The 12,256-nt window shown below is 60.2% G+C and overlaps 1 protein-coding gene across 4 annotated transcripts in view; it reads left to right on the plus strand.

Moving 5' to 3' along the window:
• Nucleotides 1-12,256, plus strand: part of RBFOX3 (RNA binding fox-1 homolog 3) — a 121,525-nt gene that overhangs the window by 24,191 nt on the left and 85,078 nt on the right. Inside the window, exon 1 of one of the 4 annotated variants that reach the window (XM_059485818.1) lies at nt 6,126-6,294. The exons of the other annotated variants lie outside the window; for them this stretch is intronic. The gene's annotated coding sequence lies outside the window, so the exon portion shown is untranslated. Of the gene's footprint in view, nt 1-6,125; nt 6,295-12,256 lie in introns of those variants that run through there. 4 annotated transcript variants of the gene reach the window in all.

The following is a 12,256-nucleotide window of genomic DNA, read 5'->3' on the forward strand; positions in this document are numbered from 1 at the left end:
AGGAGCCTGGGCAGCTCTGGGCAGGGTGGGATGTGGAGGATGGAATGGGAAGCAGCCAGAGCAGGACCCCAGCGCCCTGCCCAGGGCACCTGAGGGTGGGCAGGGACCCCCACGCACTGGCTGTGTCCCCTCCTGGGTGCTGAGCACTGGGGACGGGCGCTTGGACGGTGCTGTGCTTGTGCCAGTGCCACCATTTGCATTCTCCCTGCCGCTCCCATCCCTTATTTCACCTCACTTGTCATTTTATGGCTCGCTTTAATGCCTGGAGAGCAGACCCACAGCATAACGAGGTCTGGTGCTGCAGAGGGTCCTGCGGCAGACACGGTGTCTCCATCCAGCTGAGACACTGGAGCACAGCGGCTGTGCCTCTGTCTGGGTCAGGCGTGGGGGGTCTGTCCCCTGGCCAGGAGCAGGGATGTGTTTTTGGGGAAAAACATTCCTTTTTTCCTCCCCTGCTAGTTAGAGGAAGATGCTAACAGCAGCCCAGGGGTTGGGTGGCTGGGGTGGTGACAATGCAAGGAACAAGCTATGTTTAGAAATAATTGCTTTGTCTTTCACAGAGGTATTAGTGCCTCCATGCTGGCAGCTACAGGAATTAGCTGGAAGTTTTGGTGACACAAATACAGAAGCAAAATTATTGCTGCTTATCATCGCTTCTGTGTGTGTGTGAGGGGAAAGAGACATCGCCAGGGCAGAGGGAGGGAAGCAGAGGGGCTGGAGCTGGGGGTCTCCACACAAGGCTGGCACATCCTTGGCCGGGGAGCCCAGCTTTGGTGGCTCTTGCTCCACCACAGAGATGCTGGTTTTGTGCCAAGGGGGTGTGCCCACCCCTGGGACAGTCACAGGGACCTGCAGCACCAGCCTGGGGAGTGGCACACCCTGGGGAACACTCAGTGCTGGCATCTTCCTGCAGATCCTGCTGCTGATCCAGGTGAGCAGCACCACAGCCAAGGGGAAGGTTCTCCGTGGTAAAATTCTGCTCTCCCTGATCCTGCTGTGCCCAATCCAGGCTCCTCTTTGGATGGAGGAGCCAACTGGGGGCCTCAGAAGTGGCACCGGGTGGCAGTGCCAGGTCACTGGGTGGCAGTGCCAGGCCGCCAGCCGAGGGTCCCTGGGGATGTGGGAGGAGCAGCAGCTCCTGTGGAATGCAGGGTGCATGGCAATGGGAGGATCCTCCCTGGGAGCAGGCACAGAGCCCCTCGGGAGGCTGCTGTCCCTGTGGCACAGCTGCTGTTCCATGGGGAGCACCCGTGGCTCTCTGCTGTTCGTTTCTCCTGGCTCCGGGAGCGCCGTCCCTGCCCCGTCCCTGCCCATCCCTGTCCGCCCCTGGCGGCCCACGGCCCCCAGAAGTAAAGCTGAGTGTTTGGGAGGAGCAGATCTCTGATGGAACAGGGCAGTTCCTGCTCTCAGATATGAAATTCCGTGCAGAATTTTAAATAATTTCCTCCTTAGTGATCCCAGTAAATTGAATTAGCTCTTGCCCCCCCGATAGAGTGGATGAGGCTCCGAGGGAAGGGGAGGAAGGGGAATGTTCCTGGGCCTGTCCAGTTCTGTCCCCAGCATCGCCTCCTGCTCCCCCTCTGGAGCCAGGTCCCAGCTCCAGCTGCTGCTGTGAGGAGGGAGCTGGAGGTGGAAGCCCCTTTCTCTCTGCTCTGCCTGGAGGGAGCAGGGCTGGGAAGGAGCCTGGGCAAAATCAGGGGGATTTTGGGTCATTGTCCAGGGCCTTTTCTGTAGCCTGAGAGCTGGGTTCAGGAGGGAAGATGGGAATCACACAAGTAGCTCACTTTCAGGACATGTTTGCTGTGGTGATTCTGGTGTTGCTGGTGATTGGGTTTTTTTCTGTGTATGTGATGTTTGGTTTGTTTTTGCAAGTCTTAGAACATCAGAGCAAAGAGGGGAAAAAAAATCTCATTGCGATGGAAGCAGCTAATAGTGGGTTATAAATGTGTCTGTGGCACGGTTCATTAGCTGCCATGACATATTGAGGGCTGGGAGCGGTGTGATACCGGCAAATCAATTCCAAATTTCATCTGAGAAGGAATGTGGGGAGGCCAGATCATGCAACATGTTACCAAACATTCCTTCCCAGCCGGAGCGGAGCTGCTCCTCTCTCCGGGTGCTGCTCCTGCTGGGCTGCGGCGCAGAATGCAAAATAAATAAATAACCAAGCATCTAATTTACTGATGATTAATTTGCATAATTAGTGCCGTGTCAAATCACTTCACCGAGGTGCAAGGCACACTCTGCTGAGGTGTTTGCATGGACATCTTCGCAGGTTTCCCCAGGCTCACCCTATTTCACATTTAACAGTCTCCTGAGGATGTCACTTTGGCGTTGATGGCATTTCACAGGGTCCAGGGGGATGTGAGAGCCGGGGGTCTGCAGGGCCAATCCCCTGCCAGCCTTCTCGTGCCCCTTCCTGGGGCTGGAGCAGTGCCCTGCCCTGGCAATCTGTGTGGCAGTGGGTGGCTGCAGCCCTGGAGCCAGGGATGAGCTCATGTGGGCACAGAGCTGCCTGCTCTGGTGCTGCCAGCGCCCTGGAGAGGGGCAGCGAGGTGGGAGCTGAGTCCTGGTCATGCTGCATCCACTGCTGCTCCAGGGATGCTCTGGGAGGGGGCTCAGGGTGGGTGCACGGGGATGAGGCTTTGGGAGGGGCTCGGGATGGGTGGGCAGGGATGAGGCTTTGGCTGCTTTGGGAGGGGGCTCAGGGTGGGCGCACGGGGATGAGGCTTTGGGAGGGGCTCGGGATGGGTGGGCAGGGATGAGGCTTTGGCTGCTTTGGGAGGGGGCTCAGGGTGGGCGCACGGGGATGAGGCTTTGGGATCAGTGCAGCGATGGGGCCCAAGGCAGTGCCTGGGAGGGGGCAGCAGTGTCTGAGTGCTGCCAGCACCCACTGCCGTGTGCCCCTCGCTTTTCCAAGGCTTTCTCTGCCTCTGCAGGGTGGTTTATATCCCTGAGTGCAGCCAATGCCGCAGCCCCCTCCCTTGCCATCAGGGCAATCCCAGCCCCAGCAGCGCTTTCCCCTCCCTGCTCCTGTCTCAGCAGGGACCTGGGGTGGAGCACGGGACCGGCTCTGGCTCCTTCCCTCCCTCCCTGGAGAGCTGTGGAACGCCGGCAGGTGAGGTGGCCAGGATGCCGTGGATCCGTGGAACGCTCTAAAGCACGCAGCGCTGCGGGCAGCCCCGGTCACATCCCTGCTCCTGCTCCCTGTAATGGATATCAGATTGTTCTCCCGATCTTGGCATTGTTTCAATAATTGACTGATGCAGCGCAGTGTTCACTGATTTAATAAGTTTGTTAGTGTAATAGAGGCTCAGGATTTCGCTGTTAATGTGCAGTGACAATTGCATTGTAGATTTGCTCATTACGTTACATAACTTAGCTATAAAATCTATCGGAAATTATGTTTAAAACAGCGTTATTGCAGAGCCCATCAGCATGGCTCTCCCCGCTCCTCCCACGGTGCTTTGCAGTCTGAGTGTGTCTGCCCAGTGCCTCGCTGGGATTGCACGTTCCGCTTTGGCTTTTTTGGGTCAGGGCATCTGACACCTGCCAGGAAACAGCCCCGGGTTCTGCCGTGCCATCCCAGCCTCCCCACTGCGGCCAGGGGTGCTGCAGGTACCCGAGGCAGCTCTCTGGGGGCAGCTCCAGCTGGCACCGTGCCCCCGGCCCGCTGGGGGGACAGGCACTGGCGGGGGAAGCTCTTGGCAGGCCCAGGCTCGGGCTGCCAGGGCTGTGCCAGGGCTGTGCCCGCTGCAAACCTCCCCATCTGGGCAGAGTCCTGGGGAGGGGCTGGGCACCCTTTGGGCACCTCAAACCTGGGGGTCCCTGAGAGCCGTGGGGGGATGTGGGGGCTGTTGCTCATTGTCTCGTGTCTCTCCCTGGGGCTGAGTGGCCTCTGTGGCCTTGTGCAGGAGATTCCAGGCCTGGCTGGGGCACGGTGCTCAGCCCTGGGGCCCGAGGGATCCCCAGAGCTGTGGGGCTCTGCATTCCAGCAGCCGTGTCCAGGGAAAAGCCCAGATGGAGCCACACTGGGTCCTGTCATCTCTGTGCTCCAGCCACAGCTCTGAGGAAAACCTCCTCTTCCTTAAAGATGGAACAGATCCCAGTAGCAGTAATTTAAACAGCTCTGACTGCCTCCAAATGAAGGCCCTGATGGCCAATAGGCTGTGAAATCGGCTAAGGAAAAAGGAAAGCCATCTTTTTCCCAGAGTGATACTCGTTCCCGCGGTTCACACACAGCCTTGCAGGGTTTGCTGCCTGGTGCCGTTTCCAGCGCCTGCTCTTCCCTCCGCTGCCGCTCCGTGCATCCTCAGCCATTATCTCCCTCCTGCTCCTCCTCCTCTCCCAGGCCCGGAGGACTCTCCTCCCTCCGCTTGCCCTCCGGAGATCCCCGGAGGGTTCCTCGGTGCTTCCCGCCCGGTACCCTGTGCCGGTACCGGTGCTGGGGCCTGTTCCGTTCCGGTGGGTTGTTCAGCAATGCCGGCACCGGAGCCCGCTCCGCTCGGTGTGCTCCACACAAGCGGTGTGCGCTTCTAGGAACGTATGGGTGGGAGGGATGGGATGGGGTGGGATGGCAGCCAGCAGGACCCGGATCCGGGGCTCGGGATGCCGGGAAGGTTTGCAGAGCTGAGCTCTCCCGCATTCGCCGCTCCTCGCTCTCCAAACGTGCTGCCTAAAGCATCTTCAGCCTCAGTGAAGCGTGAGGAAGCGGCACAGCGGGGCAGAGCAGGGAGCGGGCCTGGCTGCCTTTGTCGGGAGAACGAGGCTGCCGCGGCCCCGAGGGCTAAAAATACCCGCGGATCATACAAAATAGATGTGGGCATGGGTGAGGCGCAGCCCGGGTGCTCACGGTGCTCACTCGCGTGGTGGCTGCTCACAATCCTGGTGGTTTTCTCCAGAGTGGGCTTCAGGGCCTCGGGAGGGAACGGGAGCAGTGCCTGGTTTGGGGGGCTCTGCAGGAACCTGGGAAAGTGTCAGAGATCACCCTGTGCTAAACTCGTAGGAGATAACTTCCTGCTCAAGCAGGCTGTAGATATTCCAGATATTTCTCAGGAAACAGAGCTTGGGGAGCTTCACCACAGTTTTAACTATTGGGAACCACAAATAAATCGTCTGAGCGGGGAAAAAGCGCTGAGCCCCTTCACGGAGCGCCAGCAGGAGCCGGTCACTGTGACAGCCCTGTGACACCCCCACGGCCCGTGGGATTCGGGGGCGTTTGGCTGCCGGAGCGGCTCCCGGCTCTGCCCGCGATGGAAGCGAGCCCGGGAAGGGGCAGAGCAGCCCCGCGGACAGCTCGGTACCATAGCGCAGCTCTGCCCGCTCCGCCGGCTCCCCAGGGGAGGCGATGAGCAGCCGAGAGCGAGAGAGCCGCGAATGCCAGAGCTCTGCTCTTGCATAACACCCGGGAAGCTTCCAGCGGCGCTGGGAATGCCCGCATCGCTCCGGAGATCCCCAGTGTGACCGAAAGGGAAGGAAGGGTAAGGGGCCGAGACGCGCACGGCGCTGTAGGGAGTCTGGGGGATGCTCCAGAGCCGCATCCTGCGGGCTCCCGGCACCGCCTCGCGTTTCCCGGTGTTTGCAGTGAGGATTGGAAATCCCTCTCCTGCTCCGTCCTGCCAGGGGCTGACGCGAGCCTGGGCATCCCTCTCGGTGCCCGGGCATCCTTTTCGGTGTCCGGGTATCCCAGCCGGTGCCCGGGCATCCCTCTCAGTGCCCGGGCATCCCACCCGGTGTCCCGGCGCATGCACAGCCATGGAATCGGTGTCCCTGCTCCGGCTTGTCCGGGGGTATTTGCTCCTCGCCACCCGCGGTGCCGGTGCTGCTGAGGACGGGGAGGATCGGGAGGAAGCCCCGGGCAGCCCGCTCCGTGCCGGAGGCTCGGTTTTGGGGCAGAAACGGACAAAACGCGGCTCCTTCCGTGGCGCAGCGGCGGGAGCGTGTGCGGAGCGGGCAGAGGGTCCCGAGCCCCCCAGTCCCGCCCGGGTCTCCCCGCAGAGGGAGGGAGGGAGGGATGGAGGGAGGGGAGCCCGGGCGGGGGGCGGCAGCCGCGGGGCGGGGCCGGGGGCGGGCGCGCGCGCTCGGTGGCTCCGGTGGCGCGGGCGCAGCCGCGTGCGAGGCGGCCCGGTGAGCGCAGCGCCGAGAGCCCGAGGCGGCCCGGCGAGCGCAGCCCGGCGAGCGGAGCCCGGAGAGCCCGAGGCAGCGCCGAGAGCCCGAGCCGCCGCCGGGAGATGCCGCTCGGCGGGCGGGGACCCGCGGCCGCCCTGCGCCGCCGCGGCGGGGCCGTCTGAGCGCGTGAGTTACCGGGGGCGGCGGCACCGGGGAGGGCAGCGGGGCGGCTCTGGGGAGGGATGCCCACCGGAGGGAGCCGCAGCGGGCGGCGCTGCCCCAGCGCGTCCCGGGGGAGGCCGGGCTGGCAGCGCCAACCCCGGCACCGGGCGGTCCCCGCTGCGCTCCGGGACCCGGTTCCGCGGTGCCCGTGAGGGTTCGTGGCTGAGCCGGCCCGGTCAAGGGGCAGACGCGCGATGTGCCAGGGGCCCCGTTAAGTTTGTGCTAAGGGTTCGTTATGGCCCTTAATTAGCCACAGCTGCAAACAATAACGTGGCGCTAACGGTCACCACCGCCTCAGGTGAAGGTAATTTGTAGGAAAGTTGGGTGAGGCGGAGTCTGGATAAAGGAGGCACAAGAGAAGGTTCTGGGTCAGTTGTGGGGCAGAGCCAGGCAGGCGAGGCCGCTTTCCCTGGGCTGTTCTTCTCCTGAATTCCTGCGTGGCTCCGGGCGTTGCGCTGCAGGACGGGCTCCTGTGCAGGTACGTGCGGGGCTCATGCTCCGGGAGGGGCGGGTGCGTGGCCAGGGCCCCTCGGGGGTCCCGTGGGGTTCGTGTGCCGTTACCCGTGTGGCAGTGCCCGGTGCCGTTCTCCAGCCGTTGCCTGGTCCCTGGAGCTGTGCGTGCCAGGAGCTGCTCAGCGCTCACAGCATCCCCTGCAGCGTCACCCCCAGGGCCTCGGGGCACACCTGGGGCAAAGAGCCGCGCTGTGGGGCACGGGGGGCACGGGCAGTGCCCGGGGCTGGGGGAGCAGCCTGGCAAGGCGTTGGCAGCGCTCGTGTGTGCAGGCGGAGGGATGGGGGGAGCAGGGATTTCTCAGCTTCTCACTCCAGTGAGCGTGACATTAACAATCGCAGCTATTTTCGGCTGCTTTTGGCGAGGCTTTGGCACTCGCTCTCTGCCTCCAGCGATGCCTGGCGCTGGGGCCGGGCAGCTCTGGGTGCCGTGTTGTGTCCTGGGGTGGGCATAGCTCACCGTTGATCAGTACCCTGTTCATTTTCCCTTCTGATGTGCCCATCGTTCTCTGGGATGTCCAGGGCCTGTGGTTCAGCTCTCAGTGTTTTGGGGTGCATCCTGCTGCCCGGTGCTCTTTGCAGTCTGCTCATACCCCGAGCTGCAGGCCTGGCCGTGCTGGGTACAGCGCAGAGATGAAGGCACTCTGCTTCCCAAACAGCTTCCTGTTTCCAGACTAAAATGGTTGAGGCATGATAGAGCCTCACAAAGCGAGAAATTAAGCTGTTTTTTTCTGGCTAACAGATGGAGAAGGAGCCCGGAGTTGCTAATTTTCAGGGAGGGCTGATTGCAGTGGCTGGGGCTGGCAGGGCTGCCTGGGCCTGGCTGTTGGTCGTAGCTCGTTCCTGGCTCTGGGGAGAGGTGCTGAGGCTCTGATTGTTGGTTCACAGAAAATCCCGAGGAATTTTTATTTCCCCCTACCTCCTTTGGAGGGGTCTGTGTTGGCACGGCAGACAGCCCTGGCACAGGGCACACAACCACAGCAGTGTGTGAATCTCTGCTTTTGGGGATGGAGGGGCTGGGAAGGCCCAGGCTGGCAGCGGCAGCTCCTGCTCCTCCCTGGCAGTCTGGGCACGGTGTGGGGACAGCACTGCAGGGCTGAGGTGCCGAGGGAGCTGTTAATGACAGGAGTTAATGACAGGCACCTCCCTGGGAGCCCCCTTGGTGTGAGGCTGGCATCTCTGCTGGGCACACCGTGCTTGGTGACAGGGCTGTGGCAGCGCCTCTCCTGGGCAGCCTGGGAGGCTTTAGGATGTTTTAGAATACATATCTTGCTGTCTGTGATGTCCCCTTTGGAAAACCCCCTCTTGCAGCCTTGGCCAGCAGTGTGCCCTACTCACAGAGCCCCTCTGTGACACGGGCTGGGGATTTTCCCTTTCCCCGTTTCTCCATCTCCCATCACCAGAACATGTCGTTCTGAATTACCAGGATGACATCCCAGGCAGGCTGTGCTGGTGGCAGAGCTGTCCCTCCACAGCTGCTGCTGCTGCTTTGCCACCCTGCCCTGCTGGGTTCCTCTGTGCCACCAGGATGGGACAGTTGAGTTCTGGTGCCCCCGTGGCTGAGGGGAACCTCCCCAGCATTGGTGGGGCTTGTGCCAGCTGTGCTCGGGCACTGGTGGGTTTGAGCCAGCTGTGCTCGGGCCCTGGGGGGCTGAGGGTCCCCCCAGTGCCCTCTGCAGCAGCAGCTTGGGCCACATTTCTGCTTTGGGGTGTGAGGGTCCTCAGCTGTGCATTCCCCGACTTGGTTTGTCGGCGCAGCTCTGGCTGCTCAGCTGACGGTGGATAAATCCCTCTGAAGGTTATTGAGATAATAAAAGGCGTGAGGGAAGTTCCGTAGTTTATTTGAGTTCTCTTTTAATTTACAGCTTTTCGGGGTGAGAGCTCAGTGGGTAATGAGTCCTGCTGGCCGATCTGCTCCTTTCCAAGGGCTGTGGCAGGGAAAGGGGAGCAGGGGGCAGGTTTGGGTCGGGGCAAGGTGGGGAGGTTGGGGTGGAGGCGCTGCAGGCGTGGAGCTGAGCCTGGAGCTCCTTGGGCATCACCAGGGGGCTGCTGATGCCAGAGCTGTTCCATGGCAATGCTCCATCCCTGCCTGCCTGGGCTGGGCTGCTCGGTGCTGCTGACAGCAGCTTCTCCTTCCTCCTCCTCCTCTCGCTGTCCAGGCTGCTGTTGGTGCTGTTCCAGTGCTTTCTGCTGGAATTGTTGGAGGTATTTTGGGATGTGTGTTCCTCCAGATTAATTGACAGGCTGGGGTGTACCAGATGAGGAAGCAGAGTCTGTCATTTTGTTGGTTACTGAGGTTCCAGTTGTTTTGCACCCTGATAAAGCAGTCTGAGGCAGCTCTCCCCTTTGCTATGCTCCTATGCAGATGCTCCAGGCATCCTTGGCTCTTCCTAACGAGACAAAATTGAATTTCTAACGGGTAAAAACAAGCACAGGAGCCCAGGATCCCTTTTGCTGTTCCATTACCTACTGTGGATGTGTCCCCTCCTGCTGCCACCCTTCTCACCTGGTGGTTTCGGGGGCCGAGGGGATGGATCCTGAGTGGGAGGGAGGGCATCCACAGGCTTTCCTGGCTGGGAAAAGCTGATTTTTTTCCTAGTGTTTTGCTGTTGGCTTTCCCAGAGGTGGAAGGAAGTGCACATTCCCATGGACCCTGCCAGGTTGCTCCATTTCCCCTCCAGGATGCTTTTCTACCTGGAGGGAGAAAAAAGCAAAAAAAGGCTTTTCTGGAGTCTGGGCTGGTGCTGCTGTGGGAGGTGTGAGATGCTGGGATGAGGATGAAGATGAGGATGAGGATGGGGGTTTCCAGGCCCCAGCAGGTTCCCTCCTCTCCTACCTGGGCCCCTGTGGCACTCAGCACTGCCCTGGCAGGAGCTGGGGGTGCAGTGGGATTTACACAAGAGAACCTGCACCGGTGGATTTGGGATGGAGCCACTGCTCCCTCTGGGCAGCCCGGTGGGTCTGGGGGCTCCTGGAGGTGGGAACGTGGGCATGGCCTGGGAGCTGAGCCCTGCCAGAATTACCAGGGGGATCTGTGAGGGTGCGTGCACAAACAGGGCGGTTGGAGCTGGGGAAGTCGCCACAGCTGGAATTTATGGAAGTGATAAAACAGCTTTTGACAACAGGCTCAGCTCCAGGCAGCTCCTCTGCAGCAAGAGAGAATATTTTCCTCCTGTTGGATCAATAAACAATTAATTCTAAAGCAGGAGCTGGAGCAAAAGGGAGAGTTTTCCAGGCTTCTAAACTCTTAATCAAGCCCTGGGTGAAACACAGATGTGAGAATCTGAGACCTGCTGATAAAATCTTGACCTTGATAACGGGTTCCTCAGTTCCTGGGCCATGGATGATACTTCTTAGCGGAATAAATCCTCTTGTAAATATAGAACTTGTTCCCCAATATTTATGCTTCCAACATGTTTAATGTAGCTTTGCTTAATAATCTGCTTCAAAATGCTGACATTCCCCCCACATTTTAATTGGATTCTAATTTCCATTCAGAATCAGCTTAAATTAAACGAGTTTAAAAATATAGTAAATAATACTTGTAATTCACTTACTCTTACCATAAGCTGTGAAAATAAAGACTCAAATAACTCTCTAAAGCTGCTCATGGTGCAGCCCTCTCCTTAGCAGAGAGCCTGGCGTGCTTTGGCTCAGCGTGGTGGTTTTGGGGTCGGTGCCCCTGAGTTCTCTGGGGCTCAGGATGTGTGGGGACAGCTGGGGGTGATGGCACTGCTGTGCTCATGGGTTTGGGGGTCCCTGGTCACTGCTGTGCTGTGCCTGTGGGTTTGGGGGAGTCACTGGTCATTGCTGTGCTCATGGGTTTGGGGGGTCCCTGGTCATTGCTGTGCCCGTGGGTTTGGGGGTCCCTGGTCACTGCTGTGCTCGTGGGTTTGGGGGGTCCCTGGTCATTGCTGTGCCCGTGGGTTTGGGGGGTCCCTGGTCATTGCTGTGCCCGTGGGTTTGGGGGTCCCTGGTCACTGCTGTGCTGTGCCCGTGGGTTTGGGGGTCCCTGGTCATTGCTATGCTCATGGGTTTGGGGGTCCCTGGTCATTGCTGTGCCTGTGGGTTTGGGGGTCCCTGGTCACTGCTGGCAAACCTTTGGCTCTGCTGGCACCTCCAGCAGCCTCTGGTGATGGAAATGGGCTTTGGTGGGATTTCCCAGACAGTGCTGAGGCCATCACTGGTGGGTGGGGGCTGTTGGGGTGTGGGTGTGCTCCAGCACAGTCTGTCTGTGGGCTGGGAGGGTCTGTTCACTCTGCAGGCCTCACTGGGCTTCTCCAAGAGCCTGTTTTGCAGGAAAAGGGCTTTGGGGAGCTCTCGGGGTCTGTGCTTTGGCTCGTGGGCAGCGCTGGCAGCTCTGTGCCCTAGGGATGGGACCTGCTGGGGTGGGCACTGCCTGGGCTGCTCTCTGGCCCTGGCATGGTGATCCCTGAGGTCAGGGTGTCCCTGCCTGATGGGCTCAGGGCTGCAGGGCTCCTGTGCAGGTGTTCAGCATTCAGGAGAGGTGAGTGATGCTGGAGAACATCCCCAGTGCCAGGGGAGCTGTGGGCAGCCCCTGCTGCAGGCACCAGAGCTGGATGCAGCCCCAGGCGGGTGCATGGGATGCTCCTGTGCAGGTGTTTAGCATGCAGGCTGGTGGGAGATGCTGGACATCATTCCCTGTGCCAGGGGGGCTGTGAGCAGCAGGATGTGGCAGCAGCACTGGTGGGGCTCTCCCTGTGTCCCCCCACAAGAACAGGGCATGGGGTGCAGCCCCCTGAGCCCCCCAAGCAGGCTGGGAAGGCTCAGAGCAGCAGATCCATCTGGGGAGGTGCTTCACGGGCTGTGCAAATCCCAGCGTGGAGAGAGGCCCAAATTGTTCCGTGCATAGCCAGGGTGTTTTTTTAAATAAAGCTCTCTCCAGTATATTGCAGGAGTAATTAGGAATCCTGAGCTGGCTGGATCTCGATCTTTATAGCAACACAGCTGATAAAGCATGATTCAGGGACCTCGTTAGCTTTTTTTAAAGAAGTTTTTATTTAACTTCCGTGAAGTTGCCATGGTTACCCCTGTGCATGGCTTCCCTGCCTCTCCTGCCTTGAGTGCAGCTGCCAGTGTTGGGAATTAAACATCTCCATTTGGAGCAGCCGTGGCCTTCCCCCGCTGCCTCCCCGGGCTGTGGAGCCTGTCCCTTTGCCCACCGTGCAAAAGGCTCCTGCTTGGGCTGGGGGATGTGGGGGAGCTCAGCCTGGGCTGTCCCAGAGCTCCTTTTCTGGAGCAGGTGGGGAAGAGGCTGCTCTGCTGGTGACACTGGTGACATGGAACGTGCCACGGTCGCACACTGCTGTGCCCCAGCACAGTCTGGGGGCTCCCACTGAGTGACACAAAGCTGGCACAGGAGGCACTGGGGCTGCTGGGTGGCACTGGGAGCAGG

The sequence above is a fragment of the Ammospiza nelsoni genome, chromosome 19 (assembly GCF_027579445.1).
Source record: "Ammospiza nelsoni isolate bAmmNel1 chromosome 19, bAmmNel1.pri, whole genome shotgun sequence".
Classification (NCBI taxonomy): domain Eukaryota; kingdom Metazoa; phylum Chordata; class Aves; order Passeriformes; family Passerellidae; genus Ammospiza; species Ammospiza nelsoni.